This window comes from Natator depressus, chromosome 18, assembly GCF_965152275.1.
Source record: "Natator depressus isolate rNatDep1 chromosome 18, rNatDep2.hap1, whole genome shotgun sequence".
NCBI classification, from domain to species: domain Eukaryota; kingdom Metazoa; phylum Chordata; order Testudines; family Cheloniidae; genus Natator; species Natator depressus.
In genome coordinates, this window is record NC_134251.1 from 20,988,755 (window position 1) to 21,006,198 (window position 17,444).

The following is a 17,444-nucleotide window of genomic DNA, read 5'->3' on the forward strand; positions in this document are numbered from 1 at the left end:
CTGTCCCAGTCATCTTCAGGGATTTAGATAAGCAACCATTTCTGTCTCTGGAATGGTGCCACATAACCCTGTGGTGCATGAAACAAATTAACACAAAAGGCTGAGGCTTGTTTGCAAATCAGATAGGAACTTTCACTTTCAATGCTTTGTCAGACCCTAGCAGGAAGCAAAGATAGTGAGACCTTTGTGCTCAGAAACTGAAATTCTGCTAGGCTATTGCTTATGGCATTTGTCATTAGAGATACACAAGTCCTCCTTTTCTTTTTGCATTATATGAATTGTCCTCCATGTAAATGTGCTGTCACTGGAAGTAACAAGCTTTCTTGGTTATTATGCAGTTTGCCAGTTTAAGATTCCTTTTCCTGTTGAGGATCTGGGTTTCTGAGATTTTCTAGATGCCTTTGCTATCCTGTTTTAGGTACATAGAGCTGAGATTCACAAAAGTGTAAGAAAAAGTGACTCATTGCTGTGAAACTCCTCTTCAGAATGACCTAGGACTAGATGAGACATGGTTGCAATCTGTTAACATTCTGCTCTGCTCTTAACCAAAATGTTCAGAAAAATAAGATTATTTGAAATTCCCTGCCGTTACTATAATCCCAGAAATTGGGCCCCACTGGTGTCCGCTGACCCTCTACTAATGCCTGACACATATGGTACACCATATGTGGGACGTAACAGTTCCAAGCCATTGCTACAGAATAAATACACTTCATTTCACAGATGGCACATTTCATTAATAAATACCTTATTAAATAGCTCTCTAATGTTTATAATTGGCATAGAGGTTTAGCTGGAGTCTTTGCATGAGTATTGGGCTTTCTGGATTAAAATAAAAAAGGGATTATAACAAATGCAAAGAACAACAGAAGAGACCACTCCACTGTTAACAGTTACCTAATAGCCCAGAAAATATAATTAACTAGGCTCTTAAGCCTGCTTGTAGGGGGCTCTCTGATTTAGAATAACAAACCCTCTAGTCTAAGGTCTTCAATATTCTGCAGCCTTAGAGAGGAATCATTTTAATAAGACAATAACAAATCTAGCAAACAGTGAGAAAAACATGGGTGAATACAAAGTGCATTCAACTCTGGACTTGAAAAATATAATAGTTTTTAAGCAAATTGAATGCCTATTACAACAGCTTACACAATACTCTGTCAGGAGGGTATTACACTAATAACAAAAGGGGAGGGTAAAAAGAGGTAAGATATGAGCACTCAGCACAGAGTCAAGATGCTAAGAACAAAATTAATCAAAGGACCAAAAGACAAGAAGAGATTAAATCCTTTAATTGCCTCCACACTAATGCTAGGAGCCTAGGTAACAAACAAGCTAAATTGGAATCATTCATTTATGAACATAAATTCGATCTAGTTGGTATTGCTGTTGATTCCCACAATCGGAAGGTTAAAATCAATGGTTTCAACCTATTTAGGATGGAGTGGGTAAAAGGAAAGGGAGAATAATAGCACACTATGTCAGAAATGGAATTACCTGCTTCTAAGACATGGATAACATGGAAGAAAATGCTCTTGAATGGTTATGGATCAATGTCCTAACAGCTAAAACACAAGATGGAGTGTTAGTTGGTGTCTGCTACAGCCCACCAAATCACACTAGGGAACAGAACGTCTGGCTTTTTACACACCTATCTACCAAGTGCAGGGAAAAAAGCAACGTGGTCGCTTCAATCTGAGTGTCATGTATGGGAAGTCCCATGCTGCCGGTACTAAATTTTCCTTGGAATTTCTAAATATTATCGATGACAATTTTCTAACTCACAAAGTGTTGTAACTAACATAGGGGAATTCTTTATAAGACCTTGTCTTGACAGATAAAGAGGAACTGATCACAGAACTAAAAACTAACGGGTTAAATGTTGGCTCACTGATAGGTCTCAAAATGTAATTGCAAATGGGGAATCATCATCAAATGTGTTTCTAGTGTGGTCCTACAGGTACCTGTTCCTGGACCTATGCTATTTAGCATTTTTATATATGACCGAGAAGAAAACATAAAATTATTACTGATAAAGTTTGCAGATGACCCAGAATTTGGGGGAGTGGTAAATAATGAAGAGGACAGGTCACTGAGATAGAGCAAACTAGATCGCTTAAAGAAAAGGAGGACTTGTGGCACCTTAGAGACTAAGCAATTTATTTGAGCATAAGCTTTCGTGAGCTACAGCTCACTTCATCAGATGCATACTGTGGAAAGTGTAGAAGATCTTTTTATACACACAAAGCATGAAAAAATACCTCCTCCCACCCCACTCTCCCGCTGGTAATAGCTTATCTAAAGTGATCACTCTCCTTACAATGTGTATGATAATCAAGTTGGGCCATTTCCAGCACAAATCCAGGTTTTCTCCCCCCCCCCCCCCACCACACACACACACACACAAACCCACTCTCCTGCTGGTAATAGCTTATCTAAAGTGACCACTCTCCTTACGATGTGTATGATAATCAAGGTGGGCCATTTCCAGCACAAATCCAGGGTTTAACAAGAACGTCTGGGGGGGGGGGGGTAGGAAAAAACAAGGGGAAATAGGTTACCTTGCATAATGACTTAGCCACTCCCAGTCTCTATTCAAGCCTCAGTTAATTGTATCCAATTTGCAAATGAATTCCAATTCAACAGTCTCTCGCTGGAGTCTGGATTTGAAGTTTTTTTGTTGCAATATCGCAACTTTCATGTCTGTAATCGCGTGACCAGAGAGATTGAAGTGTTCTCCAACTGGTTTATGAATGTTATAATTCTTGACATCTGATTTGTGTCCATTTATTCTTTTATGCAGAGACTGTCCAGTTTGACCAATGTACATGGCAGAGGGGCATTGCTGGCATATGATGGCATATATCACATTGGTGGATGTGCAGGTGAACGAGCCTCTGATAGTGTGGCTGATGTTATTAGGCCCTATAATGGTGTCCCCTGAATAGATATGTGGACACAGTTGGCAACGGGCTTTGTTGCAAGGACAGGTTCCTGGGTTAGTGGTTCTGTTGTGTGGTATGTGGTTGCTGGTGAGTATTTGCTTCAGGTTGGGGGGCTGTCTGTAGGCAAGGATTGGCCTGTCTCCCAAGATCTGTGAGAGTGTTGGGTCATCCTTCAGGATAGGTTGTAGATCCCTAATAATGCGTTGGAGGGGTTTTAGTTGGGGGCTGAAGGTGACGGCTAGTGGCGTTCTGTTATTTTCTTTGTTAGGCCTGTCCTGTAGTAGGTGACTTCTGGGAACTCTTCTGGCTCTATCAATCTGTTTCTTCACTTCCGCAGGTGGGTATTGTAGTAGTAAACGGGGTGCAAGAAAACAATATGTGTTATAATATGGCTGAATATAAATGTATGCATCTGGGAATAAAGAATGCAGGCCATGCTTACAGGATCGGGGACTCTCTCCTGGGAAGCAGCGACTCTGAAAAAAGATTTGGGGGTCATGGCAGATAATCAGCTGAACATGAGCTCCCGGTGCGACACTGGGGCCAAACAGGCTAATTTGATCCTTGAATGAATAAGCAGGGGAGGCTCCAGTAGGTTATTTTACCTCTGTATTTGGGATTGATGTGGCTACTGCTGGAGTGCAGTGTCCAGTTCTGATGTCCACAGTTCAAGAAGGTGGATATGAGCCAACAGTGTGCTCTTGTTGCCAAGAAGGCCAATGGCATTTTGGGATGTATAAGTAGAGGCATTGCCAGCAGATCGAGGGACGTGATCGTTCCCCTCTATTCAACACTGGTGAGGCCTCATCTGGAGTACTGTGTCCAGTTTTGGGCCCCACACTACAAGAAGGATGTGGAAAAATTGGAAAGAGTCCAGCGGAGGGCAACAAAAATGATTAGGGGACTGGAACACATGAGTTATGAGGAGAGGCTGAGGGAACTGGGGATGTTTAGTCTACGGAAGAAAAGAATGAGGGGGGATTTGATAGCTGCTTTCAACTACCTGAAAGGGGGTTCCAAAGAGGATGGCTCTAGACTGTTCTCAGTGGTAGCTGATGACAGAACAAGGAGTAATGGTCTCAAGTTGCAGTGGGGGAGATTTAGGTTGGATATTAGGAAAAACTTTTTCACTAGGAGGGTGGTGAAACACTGGAATGTATTACCTAGGGAGGTGGTGGAATCTCCTTCCTTAGAAGTTTTTAAGGTCAGGCTTGACAAAGCCCTGGCTGGGATGATTTAATTGGGGATCGGCCCTGCTTTGAGCAGGGGGTTGGACTAAATGACCTCCTGAGGTCCCTTCCAACCCTGATATTCTATGATTCTAAGGATGTTTAAAAATTGGAGAGGCTTCAGAGCAGACCTGTCAAAGTGATTAAGTGGTTGGAAAACCTGCCTTGCAGTGATAGACTCAAGGAGCTCTATCTATTTACCTTCACAAAAAGCAGGTTAATGGGTGAGCTGATTACAGTCTATAGGTACCTATATGGGAAACAAATATTTAGTAAAGAGTTCTTTGGTCTAGCAGAGGAAGGTACAAGATGATCCAATGGCTGGAAGTTGAAGCTAGACAAACGGAGACTGGAAATAAAGTGTAAATTTTCAACAGTATGCATAATGAACCACTGAAAAAAATGAGCAAGGGTCATGGTGGATTCTGCATCACTGACAATTTTTAAATCATGATTGGATGTATGTCTAAGAGATCTGATAGGGTATTCTTTAGGGGAAATTCTGTGCCCTGTGTTGTAGAGGAGGTCACACTGGATGATCACAGTCTTCCCTTCTGGCTTTGGAATCGATGAATCTCTGTCTCTTTGCGTAGCTGTTGTCCTTAAGCCTCAGACTGAACATATTTGCCAGTAAATTAATGGTATCCTAGAAGATAGGGGTGGAAAAGACCTACTAAATCACCCATTGCTCCCTGTGCCAATGCTTTTGTTGCTCCAATGATCATTCCTTATTGTTGTTTTGTCCAGGCTAGTTTAAAAGACCCAAGCAATGGGATTTCCACCAGTTTCTTTGGCCTACTGTCCTGCAGCCTGATAGATCTTACTGTGAAAAATAATTTCTTAGAAGTCAGCCTAATTTTTCCAGTTACTGATTCCACTGCTTTACTCTTAGTTATAAATGTACCAGTCCCTCCCCTTCAAATACTGGTATAGTCTCCATCACTTAGCAATGGCTGTTGGATGCCCCTGAGTATTATAAATAATGTGTTTCGGGATGCTGGATATAATGGGTATAATGTTATTCATGGTGTTAATAAAACGGAACTGATCCGGATGACACTGAGATACAGAAAATGAGATAGACTCTGATCTCCGTTATATCAGTGGGATACAGGAGTACAGATGAAATCAGAAAGTGAAGCAAGGCTATGGATGGGCAATAGTTCAGAGGGTGATCAAGAACAAACAAAAGTGCATTTATTGTTTGATGCAAGAGTGGAGCAGAGGGACACAGTTCTCAGTGTAGACACTGAGTTGTTAGATCATTGCTGTAATGAATTCTTCCACCTTGCTCAATGCCATTTTCCTCATTTGATATCTTGTAGATTTCACACTGGGTAGGAATTGATGGTTGCACACTTGCACGTTGGCAAGCAATACATACCTCGCATAAGCTTTGCTGCAGGGAAAGAAAGGCAAAGACATGGAATAAAAAACAATGTACATTTAACTAAGCAGAAAACAGGGCAGTAAAACTCTAGGGAAATAGAGAACTTAGATAATAGTAATTGTGAATAATTAGATCAGTGGCTTTTTAATTTTCAAAGTGTCTCTCTGAACTGTTTCTGATTCTCCCAATAGCCTCTGTTCGGCAACCTATGGGCCTCTGAAATGAGAAGTGGAGCTGACTAGTCCTTAAATGCACAATTAATGCCATGTTTGCAGCAATTGCCCCTGTTGTTCAGTCACTTGCTGGCTAAGAAGTGATGGGTGCAGAAGTCAGAGTGAGCTCATGAACTCTGGTTTGAGAAGTGAGTTCTGATCCCACAGGAACCTGATCAGGCTTGAAATGGGAAATTTGTTTTATACCAGGCGTATATTAAGGTGGTGATTTGGCAGTGCCGTGGTCAACAGCTTGGGTTTATCTGTATCAGTATATGCCCCCAGAGGCGTATCAAGTCAGCATGTTCAAATACAGATGCCTACAGTCAGGCACCTAACTAAAAGTGTCCTGATGTTCAAAGCTGCTGAGCACCGTAACTCCCATAACCCCAGGTGCAGCTGTGTGTTCTCAGCACTTCTGAAAATCAGGAGACTTTTAGTCAGGTGCCTAGAGATAGAATAAGAGCCGAACTGTATCCATCAAGGTTTGAAATGTTAGATCTTATGACTGACATTACTGATACAGCTAAAGCCAACCTATTGAGCAATGTATTGGTCCACAGATTTTATGCCCAGAAAGGACCGTTATGATCACCTAACCTGACCTGCGTGACGCAAACCAGACACTTTCATCCAGGGATTGCTGTGGTGGAATAATTATTCTCCCCTGCTACTGAGTCCAAGAAACTTGTGGCTGAACGGAGCACACGTCTTAGAAAGATACCCAGTGTTTATTTTTCAGAGAGGCAAAGAGATATCATGAGCCTAGAAAAATTTCTAACAATCAGCATTCTCCACAATTTAATGATGAGATGGTCCATCTGTTTCACGGGAGTCTGGGAATCCAGAAACTTGGAATGAACCGTCTAAAAAAGCAAGCAGCACTGGCACCTGCTTTCCACAGATGAACTGGAAAGCGGAACACGTGCAAAAATGTTTGAATGCTTTTCTCATTTGAAGAAAATAATAATTCTTGGCTTGACCTCCTTTTCCCCTGTTGGCTTTTATTATTGCACTTAGATCTCCTACAGTCTGCTGAGAATCCTATCAAAAACAATGCACGTCTGAGAATATTTACTGGCTATGAATTAAGCAAATAAAGTCAATTGATTTGGGGGGTGGGATAACACAGTTGAATTTTTAAACAACAAAAAAGCAAGGTCATTGCCTAGATTTTCCTTTTTTCTCTTATCTTCTGCATGAGGCAGTGATAAAGAATGAAGTGGGGGGGGGGGCGGAATCTCTCTCTTTCACCTGACCTCCTAGTCTTCCACTGAGTGTGAGTGCTATATATAGGTGAGTCAAATCTCACTACCTTCTTGTCCTGTATTGTTATCTATACAAAGACTTCCCATGGAATATTTTACGCTCCCCAACCACTTGCTCTTCCAGAGCACTCATCATTGACTATAGATTTCATTGTATTATTGCTGGGTCCAATCCTGAGGTTCTTACCAAGTTTTCACTCTGTCCTTATATAGGCATTAAGATGAGAATTGTGCATGAGTCTAGACTGGGTATAAAACTGAATGCATGATCCTCCCTTTCTGGGGGAAAGCCCCTGGGAGTGGGCTATGTGCTGGTCACTGCTTTGGCACTTCCAGAAGAGTGCTTTGATTGTTCAGTTCCAAAAGGACTGTTGATCATTGAGCAACTTGGACAGAGAGGAAGCATGGCAAAGCACCTGCAGTGTATGGTACAAGGGGGTTAAAAGGAATTAATTAACTAGTTTCCAATGTTTCCCCACCTGAAATTAAAAACAAAAATGATGTGGAGCATAGTGTAATTATGTGAAGCACCAAACTACAATACACATTAAATGAGAGTTCAAAAAGTCTGGTGTTCAATGGCACATATTTAGTGTAACAACTAATAAAGGCTTTGGCCCCTTGATCAAGTCCATTGAAACATTTATTACACATTGACCTTCCATTATGGATCTAAGCAGGGCCCCATCTGAAATTTAATTTCTAAGATATTTGGTGCTTATCCATGATCAGATTCCCTGTTTGAAATCTATTAGCATAGTTGAGGAAATTGGTTTATATTTTATGTGCCTAGTTCAGTGTTATTGTTTTGCATTTATAACTGGCCCCTGGTGTTTAGTCCACCCCTAATGATTTAGCTATGCATGATGTTCCACCAATTTATTAGAGTGGCGTTAGTGGAACAGACCATGCATATTAAATGTGAAGATTTTTACTACAGTAGGGTCAATAATTTGAAAAGAAACTCTTTTCTTTTTTTACTATGCACCAGATGCTAGTTTTGGAAGGACAGCTTCCCCAGCTTGGCATCCAATTCTTCTGATCCTCTTCCCAGGATGAATAATAGAATATCGTGGGGACAGATGACATCCCAGCACAAATGTATTTGGCTTAATTATTTATTATTTAAATGTTTAATGACAGGACTTTAGCTTTGTAAGTTTAAAATAACCAAGTACATGTAGGAATCAGAACTACCTTTCAAACAGTGGTGGGTGAGCCATAAACTACTAACTGTTCCATCTGAATCTTATGATTCTGTGCTGTCAATAAATCAAGCTAGAATTCTCATGAGGTTAAGATTTTGTGCAAGATTTCCAGAAATTTTTGGTTTCAGCTGAGTCAAAAAGGTTGAGTGAAGAATCCTCCATGTTGTATTTCATTGTCCATCATGCTTTCTGGTCCTTCGCTAACCTAGAAAATGCAAAGATACTTGAAAGTTAACCTTCAAAAAGCTCTGGATTTTGGAGTTGGTTCTTATTTGTCCAATCCAGTTCATTCATTCATTAGGAAAGGCTCTGGAAAAAGAGCATCAAGATTTTAAATCTTAGGGGAAGATGAACATGAGCAAAAAGGAATCCTGAGGAACAATATAAAAGGATGAACAATATAAGAACAGCCAAACTGGATCAGATCCAAAGCCCATCTAGTCCAGGATCCGGACTCTGATAGTATCCAAATTCAGGGTAGACGATTATGGGTCAATTTGCCCAAGGAGAAAGTTTCTTTCCAATCTCCTCAGCTGGAGGTTGATTTGTGTCCTCAACCAAGAGGATTTATATAATTTCCTTTAAAAAAAGAGTAATTGAATATGATTGTAGATGTTCTCATTCTCTCCATATGAATGTCTTATCCTTTTCTTTTTCAATCCTGCTATGCTCTTGGCCACATTGGTGACTTCTGGCCAGGAGTTCCACTGGATAAATATGCATCAAGTGAAAAAGCAGTTCCTTTCATCAGTTTCAAATGTGCTGCCTTTCAGTTTCACGGACTAACTCCACGTTTTTGTATTAAGGAGAAGGTTATATTGCAGCACCCCAGTGGCCTTCTCAACACCGTTTGTTGTTTTGTATACCCTGCCATGGCCTTTCATTTTCAAAGAAACAAGGGAGAAGCTCTAGAGGAAACAAGATTGAAACAACTACGAAGAGAGAAGGAGAATGGGATCCTGAGTGGAACAACAAAGCAGAAACTCATGGTGGGGATAAAACCCCCAGAATAGACCCAACAGCCTCTTCTCTGGTGTGGGTGGAGAAATGCCCTCTGAGTTATGGAAAAGGGCAGTGATCCACTATTTTATTTCAATGGCCCATCTTTCTAGAGCCATAAATGTCCTCTTTCATGACCAGATTGAACCCTGGCATTTACAACATTGCTGCTATAACTAAAAAGAATATGATGTGTGTGTTCTCGTGAATACAGGCAAGTGCATTAGTGTGACAGAATATACTCCGGTATTCATATCCTACACACGACTGTAATAATCTTTGTACAGAGTATGACTTGTAAGGTACCATTTGAAAACTCATAATCTGCTGTTCAGCATTGTCCTGATAAAATTTGTGTGGCAACATTGTATGTGAAGTTATAAGATTTCCTTGTATGGTGTTATTAAAACATGTCCCAAACCCCACAGCCCTGCCCAGACAGAAGCTGGCAAACAGGTCTGTCCTAAACAGAGCAATGTGTGCTCTGCTTAATTTGCATTTAAGCAGTAAACAGAGTCATCAAGCAGGGAGGGGAAACAAAGAAAGCTCAAACAGGTGAGAAAAGCCAGCAGGGAACATCCGTCTACATGGACTCTTTGTCTCCTAGTGCCCAGCTGGAAATGGGTTTCAAAAGGGGGACTGCAACTGTAAAAAGGAGGGACAAACACCCCAAGGCCCCCTTCTTTCTCTCCCCACCCATTGCATCCACTGCACCTGAAGAGACAAAGGAAGCATTTGTTGGACTCTGGGGGAGGGGTCCTGACCTTCAGAGATTGGTCGGTGACAAGCATGTGGTAAGAAACTTTGTTTGAATCTGATACAGTTTGTTAAGTTACGCATTGGTGAGCATTTTATCTTGATTTTTCTTGTAACCATTTCTGACTTTTATGCCTCATTACTTGTTCTCACTTCAAATCTCTCTCTTGTAGTTTTACTGTTTTATCTAATCCAGTGTGTTTAAACTAAAGTGTCTGAATAACTATTTGAGATAATAAAATGGCATATTATTCCCTTAAAGGAACAATGGATTTAAAAATATTTGTATTATCTAGGCAACTGAGGGGCAGTACATGATATACATTTCTGAGGGAAAGTCTAAGGCTGGGGGTGCATTGGGGTCACCCTGCAATATAAATGAGGCTGGAGAGAGCCAGAGTGTAATCCAAGTGTGGCTGGCAGGCTGCAGTTACGCACACTCAGGGTGCGGATTCCATGGTGAAAGGCTGGTTGTGAGTGGCCCAGGTGGGAGTGACTTCAGCGAGGCATGGTAAAGCACCCAAAGTTTCAGGCCAGGGTGACACAGCTACTCATTAGTCTGTGTTATACCCTGGTATGTCACTGTAGGCAGTCCCTTAATGTGCAGGGGAACCCTAGAGCTCACCTCTCTGCCTGGTGGCTGGCCTGAGCCAGTGTATGGCATTTTGGGATAGAATGTATCTGCTCAGCTCCTATGTATGCTAATAATTTACAGCTTGTTTTCATTCAAGATAAACAGACCAGTCTTGTCATAGATAGATAGACAGATTGTATGGGGATAGATCAGTGGGCTGCACGCAGCCCATCAGGGTAATCCACTGGCGGGCCGCAAGACAGTTTGTTTACATTGACCGTCCGTAGGCATGGCCACCCGCAGCTCCCAGTGGCCGCAGTTCACCGTTCCCAGCCAATGGGAGCTATGGGAACCCCATCCTCAACTCCTGAGCACCTGATAAATGACCACTCCGCAGCCTCGAGCTACAAATGATCAACTCACAGAACCTGGTTGGAGCTGTTAGGTCACATAGCAATATCTTCCCTATCCAGGAAATATTGTCCCTCTTTTAGTCTTATTTGCATTCTACCGCAACTAAAATTTTCAATTACAGTTTTGTCATCTAGATCAGTCATTGCCTGTTCTTATTTGCTGGCCTAGAAAATCTGGATTGCAGCTTCATTTAAATTATTTTGCTTAGTTTATTATACAAGGGCACTAACCTGAGCCCAGCGCAATGAAATCAATGTGTTTGATATCCTAGAGTTAGCCTTAGGAACTCATGCTTAATGATCTGTTACCAGTCTGGTCTAGTTGTGTCTGCATTCAGATGAGGGGACCTTTGAATGCAATACTGCTCTCTGTTCAGTAATGTTACACGCTGGAAATATAACTCAGTGATGGTCCTGTTACACATTCATTAAGGATGCTGGATTACAGCCCTAGCCACTTTAAATTACTGCAGAAAGGAGGTATCCTTTTACAGGATGTCAGTGTAAATCAGTGGCATTTCCCCTGCATTGCAGGAAGGCATTCCTAAAGAGTCTGGGCTGTATATTTAAAGGTGTCCACGGAAAAGCTCTCACTTGGCTTTTTAACAACTAGTCTGATATTGTGCCTGGTTTAGCTGCCCATGTGGCTTGGGGTACTTGCAATCCTTAGAATCACAGCTCCAAAACCCATCAGAATACACTAATTTTGCTGCACTGCCTAGGAAGTGAATCCCAGGTAATTTGCTGTGGATTAACTCTTTAAAAAACTGATGACAACACTTGTCAGCTTGGGTCCCTATATGAAGGTTCTTCGATCCATATAGAGCCACCGGATCAGAAGTGGCCACATGTCCAGGCTTATTAGCATTGACTTCAATAGGAGCTGCAGTTACTCAACACCCCTGAAAATCAGACCAATCATTTAGGTGCCTAACATAAGGCTCTCAAGTTTGAAAAACTGGCCACACATTCTCTGCTCTCCATATGGACATTCTAGTTCCCATGGGGTCATCTTCATAAGAGCACGGGGTTTGCTCCTGTATCCTCAGCAAACAACAGTCCCCCACCAGCCCTGCATTATTGTGCAGTTTGCTCTGCACTGCGTGGTCATGTGCTTGCCCAAGATGTGCTGGATGCTTTCCAAACACAGAAGAAAGCAGGACACCTCCTCCAAAGTGCTACAATGCACAAGCAGTGTGGACCCTGGGTGATGACACACGTGTTTCTTGTGGGTTTTGTTGATATCGTTGGGATTATTTTTAAATGTTCCAAAATACTCCTCCTCATCCTCCTCTGATAATTCAGCTCTCTTGGTTGCTCCCTTACCCCAGTGCCTAGCTTTCACTGAAGTGACTTTACGTCCCTGCTTCCCAGCAGTCTCTTCCTCCCCTCCCCACAAAGGAAAAGAAATAAATGAAAAAGATGAATCGTTGGCACAGACTTTGCTTCAAAACCTCCTAAAATCAATGGTAGGTTTTCAGCTGATTTCATGAGTTTGGGATTAGGCACTTGGCTAGATTGTCAGGAACCAAAGAAAGGCAGATGTAATGACCTGACCTATCGAAGCCCTTTGTCTCACACTTTGTCTTGACTATTTAGGAGCTAAATTGAAATGGTAAACTCTTCAGGGGAGTGGATTTTGCTGAGCACAACAGGGCCCTGATCTCAGGAACAGGCTCGCTGCACTACAGAAACACAAGAATAATAACGGAGAAGGTGCGCTCAACCAAGCCACCTTCTTCTCTGCCTAACATCATGTGCTTATGCTTTGCTAATTGAAACTCACGCTCGCCACCTTTCCTGCGTGGTGTTTCTCCACTGACCAAGTACCAGAGTCGAGTTTGCTAGGACAATCAGAGATAACGTATTCCTGAGATAAAGTAGGACTAATTAACATACAGTCAATTGCCTCTTTTATACTTTTAGATTTCTCAGCTTGTCAAGTTGAGACTGGTAACATAATTATATTAATTCATTAGGAATAATAATTTTAGACTAAATAATCTGTTTTCTCCTTTTACACTGCTGTTAGGTTAAGATCATCTTATTGACCCAGTTGGGGTTAGCATTCATTCACACTGGTGCTGAGAATAGTCATTCTGTTCTGGCAGGTTACCTGTCCTGACAATTAGCTGTAGATGTCTGGCTCCTATCGGAAAGTAACTGAGTGTTGGCCGTTAGCCCAAAGCGCCTATTGCTAAGTAAAGGCGTATTACTGAGTGAAACAAAGCCCTGGCAAGCTTTAAGGATCATTTGTAGTAATAATGCACAGTGAGGACATTAAGAGATTTGACCTTTACTGATAGCAGTAAGAATGGGAAAATTAGTTGCTTAATGTAATAGCCTGTTTAATTAAAGCAGCGGTAGGCAATCTATGGCATGCGTGCCAAAGGCGGCACCTCAGCTGATTTTCAGTGGCAGTCACAGTGCCCAGGTCCTGGCCACCGGTCCCAGGGCCTCTGCTGCTGGCCTGGGGTCCCAGCCACCGACTCCACTCAGCCCGCTGCCGGCCCCAGGTCCCAGCGACCAGTCCCGGGGGCTGCGCTGCAGGCCTGGGGGCCCGGCCACTGGCCCGGGGCTCTGAGCCACCCCCAGCTGTGGCCCACTGGCCCCAGCCTGGGGCAGTGAGGGGTGCAAACAGGGGCAAGAGGAGGCGCAGCTCAGCACTCCCACCTTAAAAATTGTTCCAGCGCCACTGTACTGGGATATTTTTAAGTCCTGATTTGCTGCTGACATCACTCTCACGCCACGTGGAACAGCGCACTGCGCTGGACGTTGAGATTAGAATGTACATGCAAGAACTGGAATCAGAATTTTCTGACAGATTTCAAGATTTCCAGCGATTTGGCCCAGTGCTTTCTTTTCTAATTAAACCTGAAAAGTTCAATGAAAGCGACTTGGATTTGTCTGTATTTCAGTGGATGGGTGTTGAAGATTTCGAAATGCAGCTCATTCAGTTAGAAAGCTCAGAAATGTGGGCATTAAAGTTTGGAGATCTGCGGAGTGCACTTGAAGCTACCAAGAGAGATCATGGGGCCTCTGTTCTGACCTGCTGGACGTCTCTGCCAGTGAAATTTAACTGTTTGAAGAAAATTGCGTTTGCAATGCTTTCAGCATTTGGATCCACATACCTATGTGAACAGGTATTTTCACACATGAAATCTGTCCTGTGTCCTTCTTGGAGCCGGTTAACAACTGATCACTCAGAAGCCTGTGTGCAGCTTAAAGTATTCAAATATGTGCCAGACATTGGAAAACTCAGCAAGGAAAAGCAAGGGCAAGGATCATACTAAACTGATAAAAGAAAAGGAGTACTTGTGGCACCTTAGAGACTAACAAATTTATTTGAGCATAAGCTTGAAGTGAGCTGTAGCTCACGAAAGCTTATGCTCAAATAAATTGGTTAGTCTCTAAGGTGCCACAAGTACTCCTTTTCTTTTTGCGGATACAGACTAACACGGCTGCTACTCTGAAAACTAAACTGATAAGATCTGCATTTTAATTTAATTTTAAATGAAGCTTCTTAAACATTTATTTACTTTACATACAACAATAGTTTAGTTATATATTATAGACTTATAGAGAGAAACCTTCTAAAAATGTTAAAATGTATTACTGGCACGCAAAACCTTAAATTAGACTGAATAAATGAAGACTTGGCACACGACTTCTGAAAGGTTGCCGATCCCTGAATTGAAGCACGTTTTTTTAATCACAAAATGCACTAACCCCATGAGTATGGAAAGTCTGGATATTTCAATATGGGCTTGGAAATTTGCAGCGTGTATCAAACAAAAGGGAATATCAGTAACTGTCATGTATAAAAAAGGGAATGTTGTAAGTGATAAACTGTTAATCTATAAATAGTTTTGTTAGAAGAATTGCTCTTAAAACTGCTCAAGTCATCAGCTGCAAGCTCCGGTTTCTAGAAAAACTAGATATCGTATGGAAATATCTTCCTTTGTCTTTGTGTGCTGTTTCAGTAAAGGCAATCAAGCTTGAGTACTGCAGCAAAAGACAAGGCAAAGCAAAAACTTTAAAAGTGTTATAAAAGCATTTTTTTAATCTTATTCTTACAAAATTGTTTTTTCTTAGCTTAGCTTAGCATGATGCAAAACTGCTGATTTATGCTTTACAAAAACTTTTGCTACATAGGGTTTTTGTGATGGGGAAACATTTTATGTATTTATTTATTTACTTATTTGCATAAACAACTGCCAAGTTCCAGGCATCAGCTCCATGTACAGTGGGGTGTAATGGTTGGAGCAGAAGACTGGACACTAGGACTTCTGAGTTCTGTTCCTGGTTCTGGTATTTACTTATTATATGACCTTGGGTAAAATCGTCTAAGTGACTTTGGAGCCAGCCCTATTTTCAAAAGTGATGTAGGCACTAAGAAACCTAAATCCCTTTGACTTTCAATTAGATTAAATCTTCCTTTAATGTTTCTCTACCTCTTTTGTACTTTCCAAATTGTGCAGTTGAACACAACTTCCTTACAAAAAAATAGAGAAGAAGAAAAACAAGAAAGCAGTGTGAAAAATGGTAGTAATACAAACCAAAACCAATGAACAGTAGAAGAAAAATAGTTCTCACAAAAATGTCAGCATCAGCCCTGCAAGTGGGAGAATGGGAAGGATGTTGTTAAGGGGTAAAAAAACCCTCTCTATAAATAGTATAGATACAGGAAATATTGCACTAGAGGATAATGGTTTGAGGAATGTCAAAGGTAATTTACTTTTCTCTGCATTTTAGCTGCACAGGCATTCTCTGGATACTGACTGATCATGTTTATACTGTTGTTTCTATTGTACTCTCCACTTTTTGTATTTCTCTTCACTTTGCCTGTCTGTTTCCTTTCTGTTTCTATTTCTTTTCTTTATTATCTCTCTTTTCTTTTGATTTTTAGGCTACTCCCTCCTGGACGAGACAGACACATCTATATTTCCTACAGTAGTGACATTATCTCCTGCCACTGGGTGCCTTTTCTCTTGTCAGTATGTGTCTCCCATCCCTGGCTTTTTTATATTAATTATCGTCTATAAAGTGCTCTGAAACCCGCAGATAAAAGGTGTTATAGAAAATAAATGTGATTGAAGTAAACCCTCCCAGCACCCCAGTGAGTGAGGCCAGGGTTATAATAGTCCTGTTTATACACAAAGAAACCCAGCCAGAGAAACTGAGGTGCTTGCTCAGGATCATAAAGCATGGAGTCAGTTGGAGAGCCAAGAATGGGCCCTAGCAGTCCCCCGACTTCTGAATAAATCAGGACCACAATCTTCCCTCAGCTCAGGTGGGCTGGAAAAGGGCTCTCCTCTGAACATATCGCTGCCAAGTCTAGAGCAGCCACAGGTGTCACTGTGAAGTCCCACGAGGCCCTTTCATTGCCTGTAAGGGGTGACTCTATTGCCCCTCTGTAACCAGGCCCCTGGAGTATGGCAGTTGTGACAGCATACCCGGGGCCTTTCTGCATGCAACCACAGACCATTGCAAGAGCCCCCGTTTTCAGTTAGCTCATTTTGTTGTGTCCCAGACAATGGCTGCTCAGGAAGCCTGGGGCTAACAATTCTGCCAGGCTCCATTAACCCCAGGATTGCATTGTTCATTCTGGAGGCAGAAGGGTGAAGAAACATTTCGAGGTCTGTGCTGCTTTGCCCAGCAAAGTGAGAGGAGCTGGTCCGTTATCGGCTATGATTTGAGTCTCCAGAGAACTTCTCACAGCCGGTCTATTGTCAACAAACAGGATGATTTCCATTCACTTCATCTTATTTCTAAGCTATCAAATTTTCCACAAAGTCTAGCTCTCCTCTCAGGTCATTAACTTTTTTTAACGTATTTGCTCAGTGCAGGCTGTTCTGTACACACCCAGCCTCCTCACTGAGCCTGTCTCTCTGAGGTTGACCCTTGTTGCCAACACGAATATCGTATTTGTTGATACCAATATACTAACCCTCTAGAAATAACGAAGGCTCCCACGCATGTGTGTAGGAGAGAGAGGATTCTTGTGAGGAATGTGCTACAGGCAATGGTTTGTTTTTTCCCTTGAGCACGTGGGTAGAGAGTATTTTAAGAGACATAGTTAAACCAGGAGCTGTCATGAGGCCTGGCTGCAGGAGTAGGAAGCCAGGGAATGTGAGATGAGCAGTGAGACCAGGGGGAAACAAAACATTGTGATACTGGAAATAATTATCAACATTAATCTAAAGAACTAGGGTTGGAGAGAGGACATGTTGGGAGCTAACAGAGAAAGGAGGGCAAGCAGACTGCTCTAACAACAAGAAAGTGTTAATTAGGTATAATTATACAGCACCATCAATATGCATGGGACATGACAGGTATATAACCGGTAAGCAGACAAATGTTCAACAGTGCTGACTTTCAAAGGATGCAGAGAGATTCCAACCGCCGTCAGGGTTTAGACCCCCAACTGCATAAATCCCTTTTCGAAAT